This window comes from Embiotoca jacksoni, unplaced genomic scaffold (assembly GCF_022577435.1).
Source record: "Embiotoca jacksoni isolate LCO1_2020_lvr unplaced genomic scaffold, fEmbJac1.0.p SCAF_27, whole genome shotgun sequence".
NCBI classification, from domain to species: domain Eukaryota; kingdom Metazoa; phylum Chordata; class Actinopteri; family Embiotocidae; genus Embiotoca; species Embiotoca jacksoni.
The window spans coordinates 5,945,641-5,968,428 of record NW_027185378.1 but is presented as its reverse complement, the minus strand read 5'-3'; positions in this window follow the sequence as shown (position 1 = coordinate 5,968,428).

The following is a 22,788-nucleotide window of genomic DNA, read 5'->3' as shown; positions in this document are numbered from 1 at the left end:
ACCTCCTCACGAGTGTACAAATAAAAAATACAGGACTGTAAGAGTGCAGTGGCAAAGGCAGAGAGATACACAAGGACACAAACTCGGAAAGGATTAAATTTAAAAGGTCAGGGAAAAACTGCTGGAGATAAGATTTGCTATTAGTGAGCTACTATTTCAAATAAAGTACATGTTTTAGTGACAAAGAGGTCGTGTGGAACAAACGTAGCGGAGAACAGCAAGCTGAAGCAAACAAAGGGAGCGACTGAGCGTGGGTGTGACCAATTAGGTCGAGGCAAAGTCCCGCCCCTCTCGGCCTTGGCAGGAAGGAGGATTTACAACAATGTGCGTTGTATGAAAAATATATTATAATTCTGTATTTACACAGTGATACTAGGGTACTGATCCTACCACGTCTTACCTTCCAGTAGCTACTTGCTCCAAATACCTTCTGATATGATATGAATAACAACATATTTAGGTTCTGAAGACTGGAATTAATGCAACATGATAAGTGGATGGTTTTACAAGAAAATATATTTCACTCTGTTGAAGTTGTTGTTGGAAAAAAACCCTGTATCAAATAGTGGCCTTCTAAATTGAGGGCAAGTTACAAAGACACAACAGTTCTGAATAAAAAAGGATGCAATATGGAAAAAGTACCTTTTGCAAATTTCTGATAAGATTTACTTCTCACTGCTTTGACCTCTAATATAGACAGGAATGGCAAAAAACACATATTTTGTGGAGGAGCAAAGGATGAGAAACGGTGGAGTTTTGAAGAATGAGAAGAGAGAAATTAAACGGTGACCCAGACAGCAGACGAGAGATCCTGGAGAAGGTGGACAAAGACAAATATGAAAGAAAAGGGTTCCCGACCAAAAAAAAAAAAGAAAGGAAGATGAATTGGAGCATTAGAATTAAGAGAGCAGAGGTCTGAGAAGAAAAACTATTGGAAGGATGCTTAGAAAAGTTCAAAATGGCACAGGGCAGCGCAGGGCCAAGAGGACATACCGCCTCAAAGTCCACGAGAGCAAAGGGTTGAAGAGCAGGCGGCAGCTTTTACGTAGGAAGATAAAAAAAAAATAGGAAGAGGGATTCAAAACAAAGAACGGTTTTATAAAAGAAAATTCTCAAATTAATCAAAGACCTAAACTGACTGAGAAAACTGGTATCAGGAAGACACCTCCTTAAGACAAGTCCTGATATCAGCAGAGGCCTTCTCTTCCACAATGTTCTTTGACGTGCTCCTTTTTTTTCATAAACGAGCAAGTAGCATGACAACTTGTTGACCACTGACATTATCAGGCAAAATTCGAAGAAAGGATCGCCTTCTGCATTTGATATGACAGTCGGTGAGACTTGAAAGTTCATACTAGTCACGAAACAGACAAGAAGCTAACCTTTCTTCAGGGAATCAGTCAGACTTTTCAGGAGATTTTTGTGAACTCTTGACACAACAGATACAAACTGACTCCATCATCAAACAAGATTAGCTTCAGCAAATGTTCCTGAATGGCTCCATGATTAACCTCCACAAACTGTAACCCAACTGTGAAGCCCGGTAACTCTTCCTTCTGTGCTCTGCGGTCCTGCTTTGTTACAGCACCAAACGTATCAGATAGGAAGACCCGTCTGTGTTACTTATAAAACTGCACCCCTGATTTTTCAGCTTCTGAGATCTCATGTGTTGTGAAGTCAACAAACTGAAGGACAGCTTACAGTTAGTCTGTTGATCTCCAAGCAGCAATAGAGTCTGGACGCACATGGACTCAGTCCTGAAAATTCTCTATTTATCAGATTTCCATTGGTTACCACTTTCTCTTTGCATGGCTGTACAGAGGAACAGCAGATGCAAAGTCTGGGAAGAAAGGATCCTTTCGCCATGTTGATGTAAGAGGAGACGGGGGAAGCGGACGAGTTGATGGATGAGGAAAAGAGGAGCCACTGAAAGATCCTGAAGGCCATAAAAATGACTCTAGATGACAGTAAGGAAGGAGACTGGCCGGCAGTGGTGTATTAAAACCACTTGTGACCAGCAAGGATCAATAAAGTGGGCACAAAGCACCAAGATGTGAACCTCATGGTCCAGAAGTTAACCCAAAACATAGTCCGTTTCTGTTAGATGCTCTGTAGAAGCTAATTTGCAATTTTTGTGGATCAACGTGAACTTAGCTTTGCCGAGATGGGCGTAGAGGCCCAGAGAGCGGTGTCGGTAAAGTGGCGCCACTGGAGTGCAATTTTGGCATCAATTTTGAGGTGAACTTGCGCGTCTATCAGATATAACCAAGCATAAACGCAATGCAGCCTGCAGAGGGCTATCGTCGTGGCCTCAATGGCCAAGAGCGCACATGAACAGACCAATCTAAAATCCCACAGGTGTGGTGGATGTTCTGCGTATAATATCACATATCATTATATTAATAGCGCTTGCATGAATAATTAAAACAAGATCTTTTGAAATGAAAACGATTCCAATTCAGTTAATCAGGTAAAACAAAAAAAATCAAGTTGACTCTTGTCTTTTGACTTGGATGTAAATCAGGCAGTTGGCACACATCATGAGCCAATCTCAACCAGAAAATACAAAAAGCACTTCGACTTCTTATCAACTCATCTGGTTGAGAAAAGCAGTAAATTCGTTTTCAAAATTTCATGATTTTTAGTTAGTCTGACAGAGTTTAAACATAAAATGTTAGTTTTCAGATAAGTGTCTCAGTAAAAATCTGTTCCCTGAAGATGTAGTCTTCATCTACTAATATATTTATTTCCAGTCAATGGGTATTACCAAAACTAAGATAATATATATATTAAAAAAAAAAAAAAAAAAAATGTGTGTTAAATATCTCAAGAATCACTGTTATATATGTGATAATTGCAAGTCTAAAAGGCTTTTGAATATACAGTGTACAACCACAAATTCAATATTTACAAGCTTGGAAATGCTCGGAGTGATTTTAAAGCAACGAGACAGTTTATTGAAGGTTTGTAATTAAACTCATGCTTTACATATATTGTGTATACAATACATACACAAGAAAGCATCATGATGAGGCCACATTTGTTTCTACATCCCACTGATTAATGAGGAGAGCAGAATCCAGCCGCTCCTCATTATGTCATCCAAGCAAAGCACCGCTACCATTTGCATAAACATCTTGCTGAAGTTGTTCAGAGCAACTAAAACAGCGCAGAAACAAATATCCATCAGCTTGGAACAGAAAGCCAAAGGGTCACAACAAAGGACAAATCCAGCGGTGCATGAAATTGCAGTACTGAAAATAAAAATATCTGTCGTGGGTTTGACGTTGCTCGTCTCTATTTTATTGAGTAAACTAAGCACTGGTGCACTAATTTTGAGACTTAAGATGGTAGGAAATTAGCCTGTTGATGCAGGTGTAATATTGTTGCTCAGTAATTACCATGTTATTTATAAAAGCAAATGAAATAATAAGCTTGTGATAATCAGTGAGTGAATATTTACCTCTGCTCAAAGAGGACATGGAAGCATCAGGTTGTTCACGTGATTTATATTATTAATAAACCAGTAAATATTTGAATACTACTCATCATTTCCTTTTTAGACACTTCTTTAGATCAATAAATCTCCATCCCATATCAAGTACAACTCAAGACTAATTAAAGGATTTCAGTCCTCTTACTCCTGCCTCAAAATCTAAAATCTTAAGCCTGTCCAATTTGAGAGGTTGTCTATTGATCACTGTTCCCCTTGTCAAGTGTGGAGCTGTGCTTCTGATTCAATCAGTCCTGATATAATGGACCCATGCATTTAATTGGGCCTGGCCTCGATGTTCTCCTCTATTGATTGAAAGCTCTGCACTAAACTCCGTAATCAAGCTCATTGGTCCAACTATTGCTTCCCGATAATACCACGCGAGACGATTTTCATCAGGTATCCTGCCATATTAAGATAGAGCTTTGTGGTCTTTAAAGGTTACCTTAATCCTTGTCAATGTTTGTGTATTGGCAGCCTTAAAACTCAACATAAAATAAAGTTGGAATGAGAGATGGATTGGACATGACAAGGGGATACTGACAGATAGAAGAAAGTGAAAATTTCACCCAGACAAAATCTACCAACGGACTTACATCAACACAACAAAAGTTACCAGTTGATTCAATCACAGAAAAACAATAACAACAACAAAAAAAAAATCTAGTTACATAAAACAGGAAACAAAGACAAAAATAGCTGATACAGTGCAAGGAATATGAAAAAAAAGAAAAGAAAATAAGTCAGAATCAGTGATATTTGTCCGTTCACATAAAATAGATGGTGCCCAGAAGTTTGGTGACCGTGACTACTCCCGAGGGCGGGGGTCTTCAACATTTTTCAGGCCAAGGACCCCCAAACTGATAGAGAGATGGAGCAGGGACCCCCGACTATATATATATATTGTATAAAATTGTGTTTTATATTAAACTGGAGGAGTGCAGGAGGCTTGGAGGGAGGTCCAGGCTAGTCTCACGCTATGAGTGAGCCGGCGTCCAGCTTGAGAGATCTCCTATGTGTCGCTGAATGTGTGCATTTCTGACTGAAAGATAACATCTTCTGCCTCCATTTATCTATTCGCTACAAAAATTGTCCAATCAACCGAAAATGTCACAGACCCCCTGCAGTACCGCCGCGGACCCCCTAGGGGTTGCGGACCCCCTGTTGAAGACCTCTTCCCTAGGCTAAAGGTAAGCTGCTGTAGAGTGGTGATCCATAGATATAAAAGATGTAGGTACCTAATTGGCTACTTCCATTCATTGATGCATCAACGTTTCGTGCATCCCAGTCATAGGCTGGGTCTTCCAGAGGTTTTACTGAGCAGCATCGTGAAGCTCAGTTCTGTGGCTGTGGCCATGTTGGGTCACACTGCCTGCATGGCGTGTGCGTCACCTGTCAGGCGCTGCTCAGCTGCGGCTTGGTTTGTGTGTGTGTGTGTGTGTGTGTGTGTGTGTGTGTGTGTGTGTGTGTGTGTGTGTGTGTGTGTGTGTGTGTGTGTGTGTTGTGTGTGTGTGTGTGTATCCACACTGGCCGTGTGTCAGCAGAGGTGCTGCGGCTGCAGGTCCTACCATTAAAGCAATGACTTTCTCTTTGACAACGGCCATCAGTATTGAATTTTTGAGGTCCGACGAGAGATGAGTTGTAAGCAAAAAGCAATCACGTGATTCTTGTTTATCCAGCCCTTTTCTTGGTGTAGTGTCGCCGTGATGTAACGAGAGCCCGCACTGAGTTTTTGCTATGCTTATATATTTTCCTGTGTATTTTTTGCTGGGAACCGCGCGGCTCCTGTGAAAAATCGGCGTCGGGTGGTATGAAGACTCGCTTTTCCCAATGGTCACAGCACAAACCTGTCACTCAAAGCAACCTCGTACTTAAAGCCTTAAAACAGTTTTAACTGGTGGGTTATATACATATTCACACACTGATGGTGTGGAGCTGCAATGCAAGGTGCTCGCTTGCAAATAGGGGCAATTAGGAGTTTAGTGACTTCCCCAAGGACACGTCGGCATGTGGACAGGAGGAGATCAAACCGCCAACCTTTCAATTAGTGGGCAACCCACTCTAACATCCGAGCCACAGCTGTTGTCAAGCTAACTTCCCAGACCTTTCAAAAACCACAGACTTCCCGAGCGGGATATTTCCAGTTTGACGGCGGGTTCAGGTGTATTTTTCTACTCTGGAGGTCGAAACCATCCCAATTCCCAGTTTTTCATGAACACACCATTAAATTCACTGATTTGTGATCCTGTCTTTAACAGCATTACATTGAGTTAAGCAGTAGTGCCTCAGCACACCCTGCTGGTAATAACTGATCATTTTACCTGTCAACAACTTTTCGACCACAGATAGTTCGCTTTGTACGGCAGAATAAAACACATCACAATAAACAGATCTAAAGCCATCATTAAGTAAAAGTGATTACAACATGAAAGTCGATTTTAGCTTGAGGGGACGGATCATCTTCACAGCAATGAATGCAATTAATAATGTTTACTCTGTAAAGTGAGGCATCTTTGAGCAACATCGCTGCTAATTAGTTGACATACTGCATTCAGATCATCCATCAAAAAGAGCTTCAGGAGAGAAACTGCAGGTACACAGTACAGCTAACTGAGGTCTCCAATCCTCCATCAGACATAATAACAAATAAGTATGATTATTGATCCCTTCCACCCTCCTGAGATGAAAGTGGACAGTTGATATAATCCAAAACAATTTGATCTATTTCCAATTTCAAAGCCTTTATCGAGATTGTTTTTTTATAAACTCGGCTAACTGCCACATCTTGTTCTCCAGGCAGACGTCACTGTCCAAAGCGTAATTGTCTGCAGGACAGAAGCTAATAATGTGCACTTCAACAGCAACAAAAAAACAGCCTGGCTGTTTATTGAGGGTAGAAAACAATTACTGCACCGCTTGCTACTAGGTAGCATATGCTCAGAATACACCCTGCATTCACAGAAAGTGTATCTACCTTTCATTACGTACAGGCTTTTACTATTCCATGTAGTCATTACTCTCCGTGAGCTCCTACGATACACTAATGGAACATTATGATGGTCTTAGTAAATCAGAATGTTTTTTTGTATTTGTTTGCTCCTGGTTTTTCCTTAAATACAGTGTAGAGCTTGCCATTGGACAGAACTAGAAAAATGAGTAATAAGAAAGTAAACAAGTAATATGAAAGAAAAAAACAAAAAAAACATGACAGACTTCATGATTTCGTTACTTAATAAACAAGCAGCAATATTTTATTTTACTCAGGACATGTAGAACAGACAGAAGAAGCTGTGTTAAGCCTTAACATCAATTATTTATCAGTACATTGGAGTAGATAATCACAAGTGACTTCTGTGAAGAAGGATTTGAAAGAACATCACATTTCTATGTTTATTGAACCACTTCATAAACACATTTATATTTCTCAAGATGCCATCGCTCGATCTGGGTCCAGCAGAGAATTTAGCAAGATAAACAAGTGGCTGGATATCACGCACTGGTGCGAGGAGTAAATCATGGTTCCGTGCTGCTTTGTCCATTTTTATAACATTTATCTTTCATCGGCTGCCTCATATGTCACCAAGACTCCGTTTTTAAATTGAGTAACAAAATCAATACTTCAATAAATCAAGGGATATTGCCTGGTGCACCTGGTGATTATTTCTCACAGGGAGGGCTGGTCTTGGGTCAGCATTTTTATGGTCTGTCATGGACTCCGAGGGCGGCTGAGAATCATTTGTTATCATATGGTTTTATCCCAAAAGTGCATTGGAGGTCAGCTTTCTTTCCCCATTAACCATGTTGACACTTTCCATTTGAAATCAGTTTACATCAAACTGTTGCACCTTGTCAAAACTTTATGAATTTTTTTTTCTTTTCTGCCAGGCTTCAAAACCTGCAGTAATCCAAGGTCTTGGCCACCAATCACTTGTTGAGCAATAGAGAGTAATGAGAGAGGAAAAAAAGAGACTGAAATTCAGGATGAAATTGTGTGAAGCACAGAGAATGCAGCGAAGTCAAGTTGTATTAAAGTGCAAGAGACATGACTTTGAAGTTACCCTTGAACTTGAACCAAGGAGCGTGCTTCTCAGTACAAACCACTTCTGTGATTTTCGCTGGCAAATGCTGCCGTCAGATCAAATAGAAGAAGCACAAAGGGCAAAAAAAAAGAAGCTTTCGGCGAAGTAGGGGTTTCTGTTTTTAGGGATTCACATTATCTCCCTGAACCGCTGCGTGACACCTTCTTAACTGTGGCGGTGACGGCAGTCGGGACATCGTGCCGCGGTGGAGAATCCTGCTGCTACGTTACCAAAACAGACTGAAGGACTCCAGCCTTATTTCAACTTTCTGATTGGCTTAACAAAGCCAGAATTTAAAAGCATATGTAATTTGACTTCATAAAAGTAGCCCAGCCAAATCAATGTCAGCCTAACTACAGCCACACTGGAAGGAAATAAAACAGAGAAATGGCCCAAACGATTCGGTATTAAGACATTCTAAAAACTTAACAAGTGGTGGGAAAAGAACAGCTGCTGGCTTCTCTTTGAAGTATCTGGTAGAAAATTAATTGAAAGAAACAAAAACAAATGAATTTACAAAAGGAAACTTTCCAACAACATTTTACAAACTGTATGCAGAGTGGAGACAAATGAAAATACTTTCCAGGCCTGAAACAAAGCCCCTTCCCGTGACTTGGAGACATGCAGGTGACTGGAGACTATTTATAAAAAAAAACACGTTAATACTATGTTAAAAAGGGCATTTGGTTAACAAATCTTTAATTTGATCTTAAAAGCTCGTATTTATAAACCACTAAATACCTTTTTTTTTTTTTTTTTTTTTGTTCCAACAAATCTTTTAAAACAAAGGGGAGCCTCCCAAAATCACCACCAAACAAAGGTTGGGCTCAGCTTGTGCTCAGGTGTGCAGGAAGGAGGCCCAGGTGAGCTTCCTGCTCCCTTCCTTCCTGTCTGTGTCTAGTGCTAGACAGTTATCTCCCTCCACATTCAAAAGAAACCTTTTTTGTGTGCAATTTTGGTGTTCATTTTGGCATCAAGTTGGTCTGACCACTTCTTATCACAGACATTTTTTGTGTCTTTATTTGACAGAAGCGCGCGCACACACACACACACACACCTTTCCAAAATCCCCAAACTCCTTTCCTTTATGTTAAGTTTGGCCTTGATGCATATTAAAACATTTTCTTTTCTAATTCAGGAAGAGTTTTACATCATCTAATATATTATTCCACATCAGTGTAATCTGGAGTTCCTAAGCAACATCAAAACCAATATGTTTGATGAGAGAGAGCAACTTACAAACAACTTCTAAAATGTCGTGAAAAAGGTGACATTATTGGTCAGGATCTAAAGGAATTTCAAAAAGAGCTCAGGGAATGTCTTACCATTTAAACAACAAAGATTCAGCTCACTCTGGTCAAAGATTCAGCTAAGAGATGCACTGTGACCTTTCACCTTTACTAGCATTACCAGGCAGCAGACAGTTAGAAGGTGGGCTGAACCATTTGGATGGATAATGTGAAAATAATCTTACATTTATTGGCTATTTACCGAGCTTATCGATAAAAAAAACAAAAACTATTTCTATCTGTCAAATTATTTCTAGTGAAACATTTACTGAATATTAATTCAGATTATTTGTCATCCCTGATTTACCTATTCTGGACTGCAGATACCTTTCAGTGAAATGCAACACTGCAAGAATTGAAGTCTAAATACAACTTTATATAAAGTGATATATTCCTTTCCCTCAACCAGATGACACTGTATAATTATCCATCTTCCCTGTTAATAACTACAACAAAAGGAAGTGAACCATCTGCCCTGTTCTCAGAGAGTTTAAATAAAATAGTATTAACACCACTGATTGGCATAAACGCCATAATACTTCTACCACACTCTATTTCTATAATGCCTGTCACGCCACAACCATTTGTCCTCTAATCTCTTCCTCTTCTTTTTCTTCTTGATGTCTGTGTCTGTCTCTCTCCCTCATATCTGTACTTAATTAGAGGAGACAGGTTAATAGTCAGTGGCCTGTGGTACCATAATAGCTTTACATACATGAAGAGCCATTGTAATGACTGCTCTGTCATGCCTATTGAGTTTCGACATTTTACTAATAACCTTCCACTCTGAGCTGCTTGATCTTTTATGCCTGATGCTCGTAGGGACTTGCAATGGTTCCACTGTATGTGAAGAAACTCTGAGGGGAATACGAAGAGATACATACGCTTCAGTCATAATTATTTATTACAATTTCAAATTTAATTCAATGAGGTCAGCCTGACATCAACCACTGTGGGATTTTCTTTCATTTTCTGGATCAAAATACTCAAAACTCGTTACTATTCAGGTACACTGTACTTGGGTTTGGACTTTCCTCTTTCACATCTCTAGTCTCTGATCATTAATTCAGATGTTTTTTTTTTTTAATAAACCAAAAGCTGTTCCTCAATGGAGTAGCTGTATATATTTATATTTCCTGAGAGTAAATGTATGCTGTTTGGTTGAGAGTTTACAGAGTTACAGTCTGGATTTAGGGCTCTCTTTTGTTTTGTTACCAATTGCAATGAAATAAATATAAAGGTGATAAATCCTGGCATAGCATAATATAATTTTGAGCTGTGATTTGAACTGTCTGAAAATTAATGAATTAAACCTAAATCACATGTGAACGAAGACACTTGAATCTGAAAATAAATGCCTCAGATGCGTGCGCGTCCAGAAAGAGGGCATGAAGAATAAGCTGGAGTGAAACATAATTTTTTTCTTATTTTGGTAAATCAGAGCATAAGGCACAGTGTTGGAATTAGACCTATATGAAGACAAATGACCCGATGCATTTAATCCACATTATTACTGCTCAGCTCTAACTATGACAGACGAGGATTGTGCAGAGGTGCAGCCGATGTGTTTCACAGAAGCAATTCTTCTTTGTGTCTTAAACCATGTAATTACTTTTTTTCTTGTTATCGTTTTGATGCTTCCTGACAGGATGCGTGAACTGCACACCAGCTTTTGTAAATACGAGGTGTAGGGTGGGGAGTACTGGGTAGAACCTATACATATAATATGTCTTAAGTGTATTACATCATGGTGCCATGTATTGCCGGCAAGTGATACTTTTTTTGTGTCAACGGTGACAACATACAGTTCAGACTATAAACATCTGGACAGTTACCTATTCCTTGTTCTTTAGGCTCTGTTTCAGGAAATTCAATTTAAAATAAATTGTTGATATTACATGAGAGTGCCAAGTCGCAACTTTACAAGGGGCATTCAAATAGTTCAGAGATGGTTCCTTGTTCAGCACAGTCATAGAAGGGAAAACAATAATCTTTGTTTGTTTCCAAGTTACGTTGCTTGATCAACATCACTTCCTGAGTTACACATGTTTTCGTGACCACGAGTACGTGTGCATTTGTGATTTTAAAATTGACGTTAGAGAAATCGCACGTAAAATTTTGTGTCAAACAAAAAGCCATAAAAAGGTAGTTTTAAATTGAGTTCACATTTCATGGGGGTTTTCTTTTCATATTTGCGGGTTTGTTGAATTCTTCCCCCAGAGTCAGACTGTCAACACCCAGTTCTACTTTGATGTTCTGAGGTTTTTGAGGAAAAAGATTTGGTGCAAAAGACCTGAACTGCGGCACGATGGAAGTTGGGTTCTTTAACATGGCGATGCACCAGCTCAGTGTTAAAAACGGTCAAGTTTCTCTGCTGCAACAACACAATCGTCACTCCCTACTCTGGCTGCTCGCCAGATTTGGCTGACTGCAACCTTTTTCCATCAATCCATTATCTATACCAGTTTTATCCTGAACAGGGTCACGGGGGGCGGCTGTAGCCTATACCAGCTGACTTTGAGGGAAAGCAGGGTGCACCCTGGATAGATTGCCACTATCACAGGGCCACACAGAGACAGACGGAAACAAAGACCGTTGACGCTCTCATTCACACCTAAGGGCAATTTGTAGAATCACCAATTAACCCGACAGACATGTCTATGCACCGTGGGAGGAAGCCGGAGTACCCGGAGAGAACCCACGCAGGCACAGGGAGAACATTCAAACTCCACACAGAAAAGATAAAGAAAAGAAGCATTTGTATTGGTCCTTATATCTTTACAATTGTTGAATTATGAAATATCATCCAAAGAGTTTTGATGCATTTGGCTGAATGTGAGCACTAAGAATGCTCCTGTGTACCTCTGGCATTTTTGATGATGTCACTGCTGAAAGAAGCAACAGACCAAATGTGTCAGTTCCATTCAAATGAGGTTGTGCGTCGGATCATTGGCCGTTCCTTTTTGTCACACCCTGTTCTTTCCATTATGTTGCTACAAGTGGATTTTTTTTCAAAAGTCCATTCAAAGTTTCTCCAGAACTCTTTGCATCTTTTGGATGTTTTTGAAATGGCTACAAGCCTTTTGTGTATTTGAGTCTTACTGTCTTTGTGGTGAATCCTCAGAGGTTCCAGTCTCGGAGTCTTCTCCTGGTCATCGACAAACCAACTTGTTCACCAACATTCTGGCAGTTGTAGAGGTTGTTTCCCCACTATGAAAAAAGGATTTGTGCTCATCCACGAGGGCTGTCTCGGCTAGCAGTGTCCGGACGCTGCTCAAACAGACAACACCATCTAAACTAGAATTCTCAACCATTTTTTTCAGACTCACTACTGGATTGTGAATAAATACCTCTAAATTGTTGCTCATTTAATTACAGTGTTATTTTCAAGTAACCTGTCGTCTATATCCCATCCATCACTACACTGCCAGCTGACCACAAATTGTTACTTTTAAAAGAACACCTAATGCTTTGTAGGTTTGCATCAGCCTCATACCGTGCAACATTGCATTGCATTATCTGCTTCTGTACCATGTGCTGTTTTTTACTTTGTAGGAGATGCAGTGTTATCTTTTGTTGCTGTAGCATGGAGTTGCACTAGTTAAACAGGCATCCCTCAGTGGGGTCGTTTATTAAGGCATACTGTGTGCAGGGTAAAGGTTTTGCTGGGTTGCTGATGGAGAGAATGGAACCGAGAGAAGGGGAAAAACACAGTGAGGCAGGTGGTGTAGTCCTCTGAGACGGAGCAGTGCAGACTCACTCTTGGCTCAGCTCAATCTACCACTGCAGTCTTTCGTATTGGTTTTGGCGATGACGCACAAGCATTTTATTTTTCAATTATGTTATGCTCTGTGTTAATCCATATAATCATTTAATGATACTTTATTGTATCATGCCTACTAAATTGCATCCCTTTGTTATTACATTATTGTATTGTATCATACCGTCATAAATCATTTAGTATTAAATATTATTTTATTGTAACTGACCTTCTGCTAAACCCTTCCCCCAAACAAGCAGTCCTGCTTTGGATTTGTCCTCATACCAAAGCAGTCTTCTCTGTGTCACACATGATATCTTTAAGTCTGTTCTGAAACCAAAAACATAAGAGCAAAATGTAACAAAATGGATTAAGATGTATTTGTTAGTATGTCTGGATAAAGTGCTTTGTCCATCATCACCCCCTTGTTCACTCATTCAGCTTGTCCTTATATAATGGAGACAACATTTTACTGAGTAGTGAGCAGAGAACTGAGATTTCTGATTCTTTTGCCAAATCAACGTCAGTGTGGCATTTATTAAATGTGGCACTTTGCATAGTAGGACTATTAGCAGAAGTACTTTCTTTGGGGCAAAGAAAATGTCGTAAGGTACGTGTAGAGCACAACATAGATAGATAGTTTATTAATCCCGCAAGGTAAATACAAATACAAATGTAATTATATTAAATTAAACAACAGTGCAATGAATTAAACAAACTAACAAACAACGGTGTTATTTATCTAGGATGGATTTGGCCAGAGGTGAACTATTGTACAGTCTTATTGCAGTGGGCAGCAATAATCTCTTGTATCGGTCCTTGTGACAGGATAGGCAATAAGGATGGGTTTCAGACGCAACTATGGCCTGGCTTAGTAGCTTAAAAAAAGTTCGGAAGGTTAGGAGCATGGGCTTAATTACTTTTAACCAGCTACAGTTTACAAATGAAAAAAATAGCGCTTACGGCTCATGCATTGATAAATACTATTTCCGTATCGAGTCCAAGCGGGCCCTGGATACAACTAGAATTTAGCCTAGTGTTAGTATCTCTATCCAGCTCTGCAGCCAAACTGATGTTATGTTTGTGGACAGAACTGAACCCAAAAGTGAGACACAGCACCAAGAGGACAGACAACATGGAAAAACACAGACTGACAGGACAACGAAAGGGAAGGGAAACAAATAGGGATCAGAGAAGCCAGAAACTAGTGGATCCGGACCACTAAAACCTTCCTGATTCTGTCAAAAATCAAAACCTCTTTCAAATGGGTCGATAACCACAATGGCTGCCACCACGCCCCCAAATCCAGTCAATTGGGCCAACTTAATAGGAGCTAGATACAGTTTTGCTTCCTGTTCTTTTTCTTCCCTGCTGCCATTGTGTAAACCCAGCATGAGCTCTAGCCTTAGCTCAATTATCTAGCTTGCAAAAGATCAAATCTGCCAGCAAATCAAACTTGCAAGACATGTGAGGTCTTCTTATGTCCGCCTCTTTTGGAAAACAAGGAGACAGTCGTCCCTTGAATTTCAATGATGACTCTGCCACTGTTAGTGCTGAGGGAGAGTGGCTGGGCTTTAGGAGTATTACATTACATCTTTTGTTTGCAACCTCTGTTTTGGAGTTGGTGAATAATCATTTTTGTTGTTCATTGTTAGGGGGTGACAGAGCTGTATGTCAAAGGTTTAGCTGGAATAATACACAAAAATTGAATAATTCAAGGATTCTCTCTCAACCAAAGCTGGTGGTGATAACAAAGAAAAACTATCATTGCTGCACTGTAGAAATGCATTATGCAAATGTTACCATTTTCACAGCTTAAATGTGTGGCAAAAAAAGAAGACATAGACTGATCAGGCTATCAGCATCACCTTTGGCTCTTCAGTAAACAATATCCTCCGGTAGAGGGAAACAAATGAGTCCACATCATTGTCAGTGGCGGTGAGCCCACGAGAGCAGGTGGAGATAAGGAAGATGTTGAGGCTGGATGGCTGAGAGGCTTTGTCTGAGAAAACAGAGTAACTGCTCAATATCTGAAGCCCAGATTCCCAGGGAGCGCTTAATAATTGTTGTTCTCCTGATAATATTTTGCAGTGCACACAATCATTTTATGAGAGCGAAGAGGTTTCATCAAATTACACTGGCCGGTGTTATGCATGCAAAGCGAAAAAGGCCCAATGACTACACAAATGAACACTGGTGTTGAGTCGGCAGTCTCTCTACCTAACAATTATTGTTCCATAGAAATGCAACACAGATATAGACTTAGTTTTCTTCCAGCATCCGCTCACTCATCTAAACCCGTGCCCTGTGTCACTTTAACCATTTACATCGTTATATTTCCCTGGATCACCACAGCCTGGGGAGATATTGTAGCCGAGTACTGCAGCACAGGCAGTGCACCAGAGGTGTTTTAAAGTAGGCTGGTAACTTCTTCAAAGTCAGCACTTTCCCGCGTACTTGTCACAAAAAAAATGGACAGGTTGTCACTTTTAACACCTACACTGTCAATCACTTTCATGGGATGTTGAACAGCAATATACAATACGTTATATCAAATCTGTGTAAAAACTAACAACTGTCAACTTTAGAATTCAAAACCAACATTATATACACAGTAGATTCAGAATTGCACACTTTACATTGTTGTTGATTTCAATTTTAAATAGTTAAAATTCTTTAACCCCCACAATAACGAACACGTGGTATACTATAATGTTTAATGTATGCATCAGGTTTGAAAGTTTGCTGTACTAAAACCTGGAAATATACCATTGATGAGCATTACTGGACTTATCTTTACTTTTACATAAACAAAAGTGCTTCTCTATTCTTAAATATCCAGGCGGACATCAACACCACTCAAATCTGCTTCCTTGCAATTTTAGTCAGGTACAGTACAAATTATAGATCCCAAAAGGGGCTCCTACAAAATATTGAATTAAGGGTCTGAATGCTTTTGTAAATGAGAGATTTTAATTTTAGAATTTTACTAAATTTGCAAAAGATTCTGAGTGGCTTTGACATAATACTAATACTAATACTAATACTACTACTACTACTAATAATAATAATAACAACAATAATAATTACAAAACATTAAAATAAATTGGTTAAATTTTGATAAATATGTGCTAGACTGTTGCAAAATGAATATAGAAATATCCTTGTGCCGATAAAACTTGTTTGGACCAATTGCTCTTCAGTTTTTACTGTGATGGTTTGGCAGATGGTCAATGAATAAATCATTGGAAGGACAAATAAAGTCATACACCGTTATGCACAGAAAGTTTGAGGGCCATAACATCTTGAAGATGTCCAAACATATAAACTTGATAGGCATCTGCTTTTGGTAGCATGTTTGATCTTCTATGCATAGTGGATGCTCTGCACACAACAGACAACAATAACTTTCCTGTGAGAAATAATGTTGGCAGGATGGAAACAAATTAGTGAATGTGCTCGGTCAAGATTCTCACCACCCCCAATACTCCAACCTGTTATTTATGATAATGTATTCTTTGTGATCATACCCGATATTCAAGTGCACCACAGGTGCAGCAGGCATGTCTGTACATCAAATTATTGAAGTGCTCTTAGCACACCTCTGGTGCACTGGGCGAGACTCACTTAAGTGTGATCTGTGCCATGCTACTGAGTTTACAAAAACAGAGCCCTGGATATTAAAGTGGTAGACAGGATACACGAGTGAATACTGAAATACTGAGTGTTCCACAGACATCTTGACCCTTCCTGCTCTCAATATTAATAAGCACTAAAGTGTACTTAACTATACTACCCTGTAGTTACACTTAAACCCATCCGTGGTGGCGGTGAGTCAGAATCGCTCCTCAATAAGTTTGTTCGAGCAATTTACTCCCAGGAAGCGCTCTGCATAAGGAAGTGCAAATTGAGTCACTGATTGAAATCATTGTTACATTTCCTTCACCACTGTTCAAAATATGTTGTTTTTCTGCTCTGCATTTTACCCTTAACCAAGAGATGGGATGAAAAAAATACAAATAAAAAAATCCCACCCACAAAACACCAAACTTTATCATTAGCATAGCTTTTTTGGCAGAAGTACTCACAACATAAATAACTTACAAATACTTTTAGAAAGCTGGGAATCGTAATTAACTTTTACTGTAAGGAATAGCCAAGGGCCCAATTAACCCACAGTTCACTCAAGAAATGTTCTGATTTCCTTCCTTAGAGTAACAAAACTGGGTCAAATCCTAGTATATGGCTGGATTAACACTGAAATTCAAGAGAGCTTTTAAGTTGAAAAAAAGGGCTTTTAGTTTGAAACAGATTCATAAAGTCATGGCATTCAGCTGACCTATGGTGACTTCAAGCTTTTCTCAAAGAAGCTGTGGAGAGAACGTAGAGTTCACTCACCGATACGCAAGGAAAAGGCCCAGTACACCAAAGAGTGACACGTGCCCACTTTAAGCTGCATCTCTGTGCCAACTTAAATAGTAAGCATGTGTCAACACTGTCTTTGTAAATACTCGGTGGAGTGGAGACAAAAGTTCAGTGCTGCAGGTTTAACAAAGTGTAATCCTGGTAGTGTTATTTTAACTCATGGCACAGCCAGAGGAAACTAGCTGCAACTGACCGAGAATGTTGCATTACAATTATTTTTTCATTGTAGCAGCCTTTTATTAAAAGGGTGTTTTAATTTACTTACTAGTAAAATTTGAAGTTAATGTGATTTTGGTATTGCTTTGTAAATTAATTCTGTTGAATGCCTCTACATGTACGTATCCCTCCATTTAGACTGCTTCTGCTACAGTACAACTGCAAATGGTCCTCGAAGTATTTTTAATCTGTCTTTCTCTCACAGTATAAATCCCTTTTAATTTCCTATACTCCACTATTAGTTCATAGACCTTAGACCCCTGGGAGGCAATTAGAAATTGTAAGACTTCACCTGATTGCACTTTAATTAGGTCCCCTGAGTGTATTCCTTGTTAAATGAGCCAATAACAGGTACAGTCACCACTTAAGCCTTCAGTGGCTGCTTCGAGTGGCTGAACAAGACAATAGATGCATGTTTCACTGGCTGACAGAATTTCGTTTCAACCATATCGCATGGGTCTGAGTGGTAGATTTTACCTATCAGTTCTCCCAAAGGCAGCCATCTCTTCAGTATTTCATGAATTGATTGATTCAGTCAGAATTAGCCGTGAGAAATGAGGAAATATGAACTCTGTGTTGTCATGGAACACATTCCAGATCCTTTTTTTTTTTTTTTTTTTTTTTTACATAGACAAATGCAAAATCCTCTACATAAATCCTTAGAGCGACGAATCTTTCCAACTAATCAATTGACACAAGTGGTAAAAAGAGTTATTGCACAGTGCAGGTTAAAGCCAACAGTGTGAAAGTGATTGATGGTGCTTCTGTCTTATTCCAAATAGTAGTAAGAGCCTACGGTTAAAAAATTGCTAATGAGCAGTGAGAAAGAGTGAGTCAATGTACTCTGCACCTCCCACCCTGTCATGTTAATCACTGTACTCACAATGATGTCTTCATATCGCCAGCTTGCCCTGCGAAAGTTTGCAAATCTATTTCTGCCACACAATTCAATAGAGCGCATTGTGTCGGCTTATTGAGATGGATGTGTTGAAGGACAGGAGTAAAACTAATAACTGCCTCACCGGGGATACACTGAGGATTATTGACTCCATTATGTCTTTTTTTTTTTTTTTTTACACAACAACCTCCATTAGACATGTACTATAGCTGAGGCATCGCATCCATATGTAACAAACATTTTCTTAAGTGCACAGGGCTAAAATGATCTTTTTATGTTAACATCGTCTCTGAAGGTTTATTATGTGTTGCAAATGTCATTTACTGACATTTCCGAGTGGTTAAATGATTCATTATTTGCTCTTGCTTCCCACAAAGTATGAAGCCACACCAGGATAACAAAGCTTACGCTTGTCAGTAGCTTTAACCAACAGCTGCTGCAAGTCGCTGGGGCTGCACTTTACTGCCTGTGTGTGCAAGCTGTGCAATGTGTAATAATGACAGTTGAGGACTCGGAAGCCCGACTCAGCTCAGTTTTATGATCATTACTGAAATGATCAGGTAAAGTCCAGGTGTAGGTACAAACCGAAACCGAAACCAAACTCAGAGACGATGTCACAGTCCAATTATCAAAACCAGAGGTCAGTTACAACAGGCAGAGGTACCACTCAGGTACGTACCACTCAGGTACTCAGAAGAAACTCAGGTCATACAGTAAAAGACTGACCGACAAGAACCGCTGCAACGAAGACCTGTGAACTGGGACCAAGTGGCACATAAGGAAAGGAGCACACAGAGTAAATACACATGAGGGCGGGAAGACAAATTGAACGCAGGTGGAAACACTCAGGACCCGCAACAGGAGGGATCGGAGGTGAATTAACCTAAAAAATGAGACGCGAGGTGAGTATCAAAATAAAACAGGAAATGGAAGACACAATACTGCAAAAATAAGAAAAAATAACTTAACGGATAGGACGAGATTTTTCATAATGATCAATTTATAGTAGCACAACACATCCACTTCCTGCTAAAATTCCTATCAAAATCGTGTGCAGGACGAGATTAAGAACACTCGTCATCTTTCCCACGGTCATCTAATGGAATAGTTTCTTATCAGTTTACCAGCTGTCTATACAAGCTGCGTCATGGCTCTACTTTTACTTATGTTACCATTAATTGAGGCATCAGGTCCTACTTCCAGGTTTTACTGCATTATAGGTACGTAACTAGTGATTTTGTTCTGTTGTCTGAGTGCATTCAAAACACAGGCAACCTTTAGCTCAGTACTGTGCCTGAACGCCTCCTGTGAAGACACAGACGAGCACAGAGGCTGCTGCTCTGCTAACACGCTGCTCATGCTCGGTCTTCTACTGTATGGAGACATGGCTCAACAGTCTTAAGCACCTACAGTACCTACCTACAGTATGTCAGACTGTATTTGTGGAAATAATTAGCATTGGTCATTACCAACGTAAAAGATGGATGGGGATGACGGCGGCTAGTCTCATAATGGAAACTCAATCTGCCGAGAACATCCATGTCCAAATATCATTGCCATTATTGTCTCGACATTTCACTCGAAAACAAAAATGTCAACCTTCTGCTGGTGCCAGATAAAAAGACGGGAGCCAGCTGCACCAGCTGTTCATGAGCACAAACTATTGACTGTATATAAATATGGACGGCGCATTACCGCTTACTTTCAGTGTACAAAAGTGGAGCCTTAATGTGGTAATAAGGTCCCGTTTCTCGCCACTTGAAATTTATACTGACCAACCTTTGCAATCAGGGCTGTCTGACGCTGCTGATTAAAGAAGCAGTGTGTAATAATTAGTAGCAAATACTGATGATGTTGCAGATTGTCCTGCAAACTTTACCATTGAGGCAAGCCCTCTCCATTGCTTTCACCTGCAGACTCCCCTGATGCCCTTTGACCCTCTGACCCCACAGTAATATATTGTGCAAAGGGCAGACCTCCAAGCAGTGTTACTGGTGTATTTGGAAGGGATATAATGACAACTGCATGGCACACATACACGCACAACACATTTCATTGCAGTAATGATAATATAGTATATCTATATATTAAGGTCATAGTCATAATTAGTCACAGACAAGGCAAACCAGTCCAGGAGATCACTGAAGTCATCAGGACGCATTGTCACAATTGCATCATATTTGTCTGTACCAAGATTTCTGGTGTGAAGATATTTCTGAAGATACTTTGCTGTAAGGGTAGCCTGTCTGCACCGACTGGCAATCACAACTTCAGTTGTTTTTCGTCGTGAATAATACGTGTAAAAAATGGAACTATGAGCAGTAAGGATGGCAATGATACTGCAGTAGTCATCACTATGTGAGTACTGACACAAAATGTGTCATAATTAGAAAAAGGCCAGCACGAGTCGATGAGCTTTCTGTTTTATACATACTGTAGGTCTGGGCGGTGGTGGATGACTCCCAGGGATACCATGACCCGGCTCATGTTAGCCTATCAGCTCACTGTCATTTCCAATTAGCTCCCATCGCTTAGCTGGACACCCTGTCTGCTCCACCGCTGGATCCCGTCTTCATGGTACTTTTTGTTATCAGAGTGTGGACATACTGAGACAGGAGCAGCTCGTATGTTTGCCTGTCTAACAGTAGAACAATTAGTTTGAAGTGACTGGAAGGAGAGACCCAGCCGAATGCCAGCGTACCTGCAGTTAATCAATAATTGGATCTGTGCGATAATTGTATTCGGATTGAAAATTAAATTAAGGATTTAAGAAAGATGTGAATGTCAGTCGAACCCTTTAAAGCTAATTAACTGCTGCTGTATGAACCTTCCAATCAGCGAAATAATCCACAAGCATACAGTCTATTAAGGGCAAGATTAATTGGTTCACTGACGTCCTGAGGCGTGAAAGCTCCTGGTAAAATTCACCCACAGATGCAGATTTGCAATTTAAACTTCATTCGCACAGTCCGGGAAAGATGAGTTGTTATTTCCTGTCACTTGTAATTTGGAAATCATTTGTTCATGATTCATGGTCCTCACAGCTCCCCATAGACTCTCATTGTAGCTGCAGATAGCACATGCTCTTTTTATGTGGAACCTGCATTTAAAATATGGCCAGCATGATAATGTACTGTACATATAAAAGGAGAGGTTTTGTTTCCACAAACTGGACTAATTAAATTTAGCACCCAGGAAATCTCTCCAAGAATTATTATTCTTTTAACCTCAAGGTATTGTACCTGCTACTCTTCAAAAAGCAGAATTATTTATTTTACTGCCAACCACTTAAATTATGTTTGAAACAAAATGTGTTTTCCACTTACAAAATTTCACAGTATAAATATGTGATTCATTCCTGCTGCTTTGACTACATTTGCTTGATTAGAGAAGATGAGTTAGACAATTCTGAAAAGAGGTTTTTGTACTTGTCATCCACAATCAGACAACAGAGGTACATTATGCTGTTGGCACTACACTTTACAGGAGTTATGTTCACAACAGAAAAGAGTCCGAAATTATACACAGGACTCCCACTTGAGCTCCGAGGAGCCACATTAACTGCGCTGAATATGATGAGCAATCTGGTGACGGAGCTGAATCTTCACTTTAAGTCCATGTTTGCAGGGCTAGCTGTTGTGTCAACCAACTTCATCTGATGGTCATAGGTGAATGAGAGAATATATTAATGGTGGTGCTAATAAAAACAATAATTACAACTCACACAAGGTTTTACCTGCAGGAGATCTCGATGTGACGTCCACCAATTGACCTCCACCCTAACACACTAATGGATTTCCTGCCTTTAGGGTTTGGCTGCACAAGTAGTTGTCAAACCTATTCTGTAATGCCCTCTTGTTTACAGAAAATATGTAATGGCCTAAAATAGAGCGCCAAGGTGTAAAATAACTACTTTGGTTCGCGCGAACCAATAGTTTTGATGTGAACTATGTCGATGTAGGGGGACGTACATGTTTACCGCATCAAATAAATGTGCATCTTAACATGTGGAACTGTGAAAAAAGTGGTTGTCAGTTTCTCGCAAAAAATATTTTTGAGTGTTGCCATTTTAATTCACAAGACAGTAAATAAAATCTTACAATATATTGTTAATCAAAATGTATCCTTGTGTTTTGAGAGCACCGTCTAATTCACATAGACTGCATTAACAGTAGCATCTAGTACAGCATACAATCATGAGCAGAACAGAATACATTAAACAATTGAAACAATATTAAACATTACACACCACACTGTTGTGTAATGTTTATTGCAGCACAGTAATCAATGTAAGGTGCCTTTCATTAAAACTTATAATAAATGTTGAGTGCAGCATCATTTCCCTTCTGTAATATTGTCCGTGGAGTGTATTCAGTACAACAGAGACATTACAAAAGTACAAGGAGAAATGCAATTGTAAATGTAAAGGACTTTCTATTCTCTTGTGCTGCATTGTTGAATGAGATTAGGTAAACAACTCGGAACAGGCCCGACAGCAGAGAGGGATGAGCTCGGACTGTTAATGACCTGCTGATGGCGACTGTGGCTATAATAGATGAAAACAAGCAACGTACATCTCCCATAGCAACAGTATGAAAGTATGTTCTGATGGAAATGATTGAAAAAAT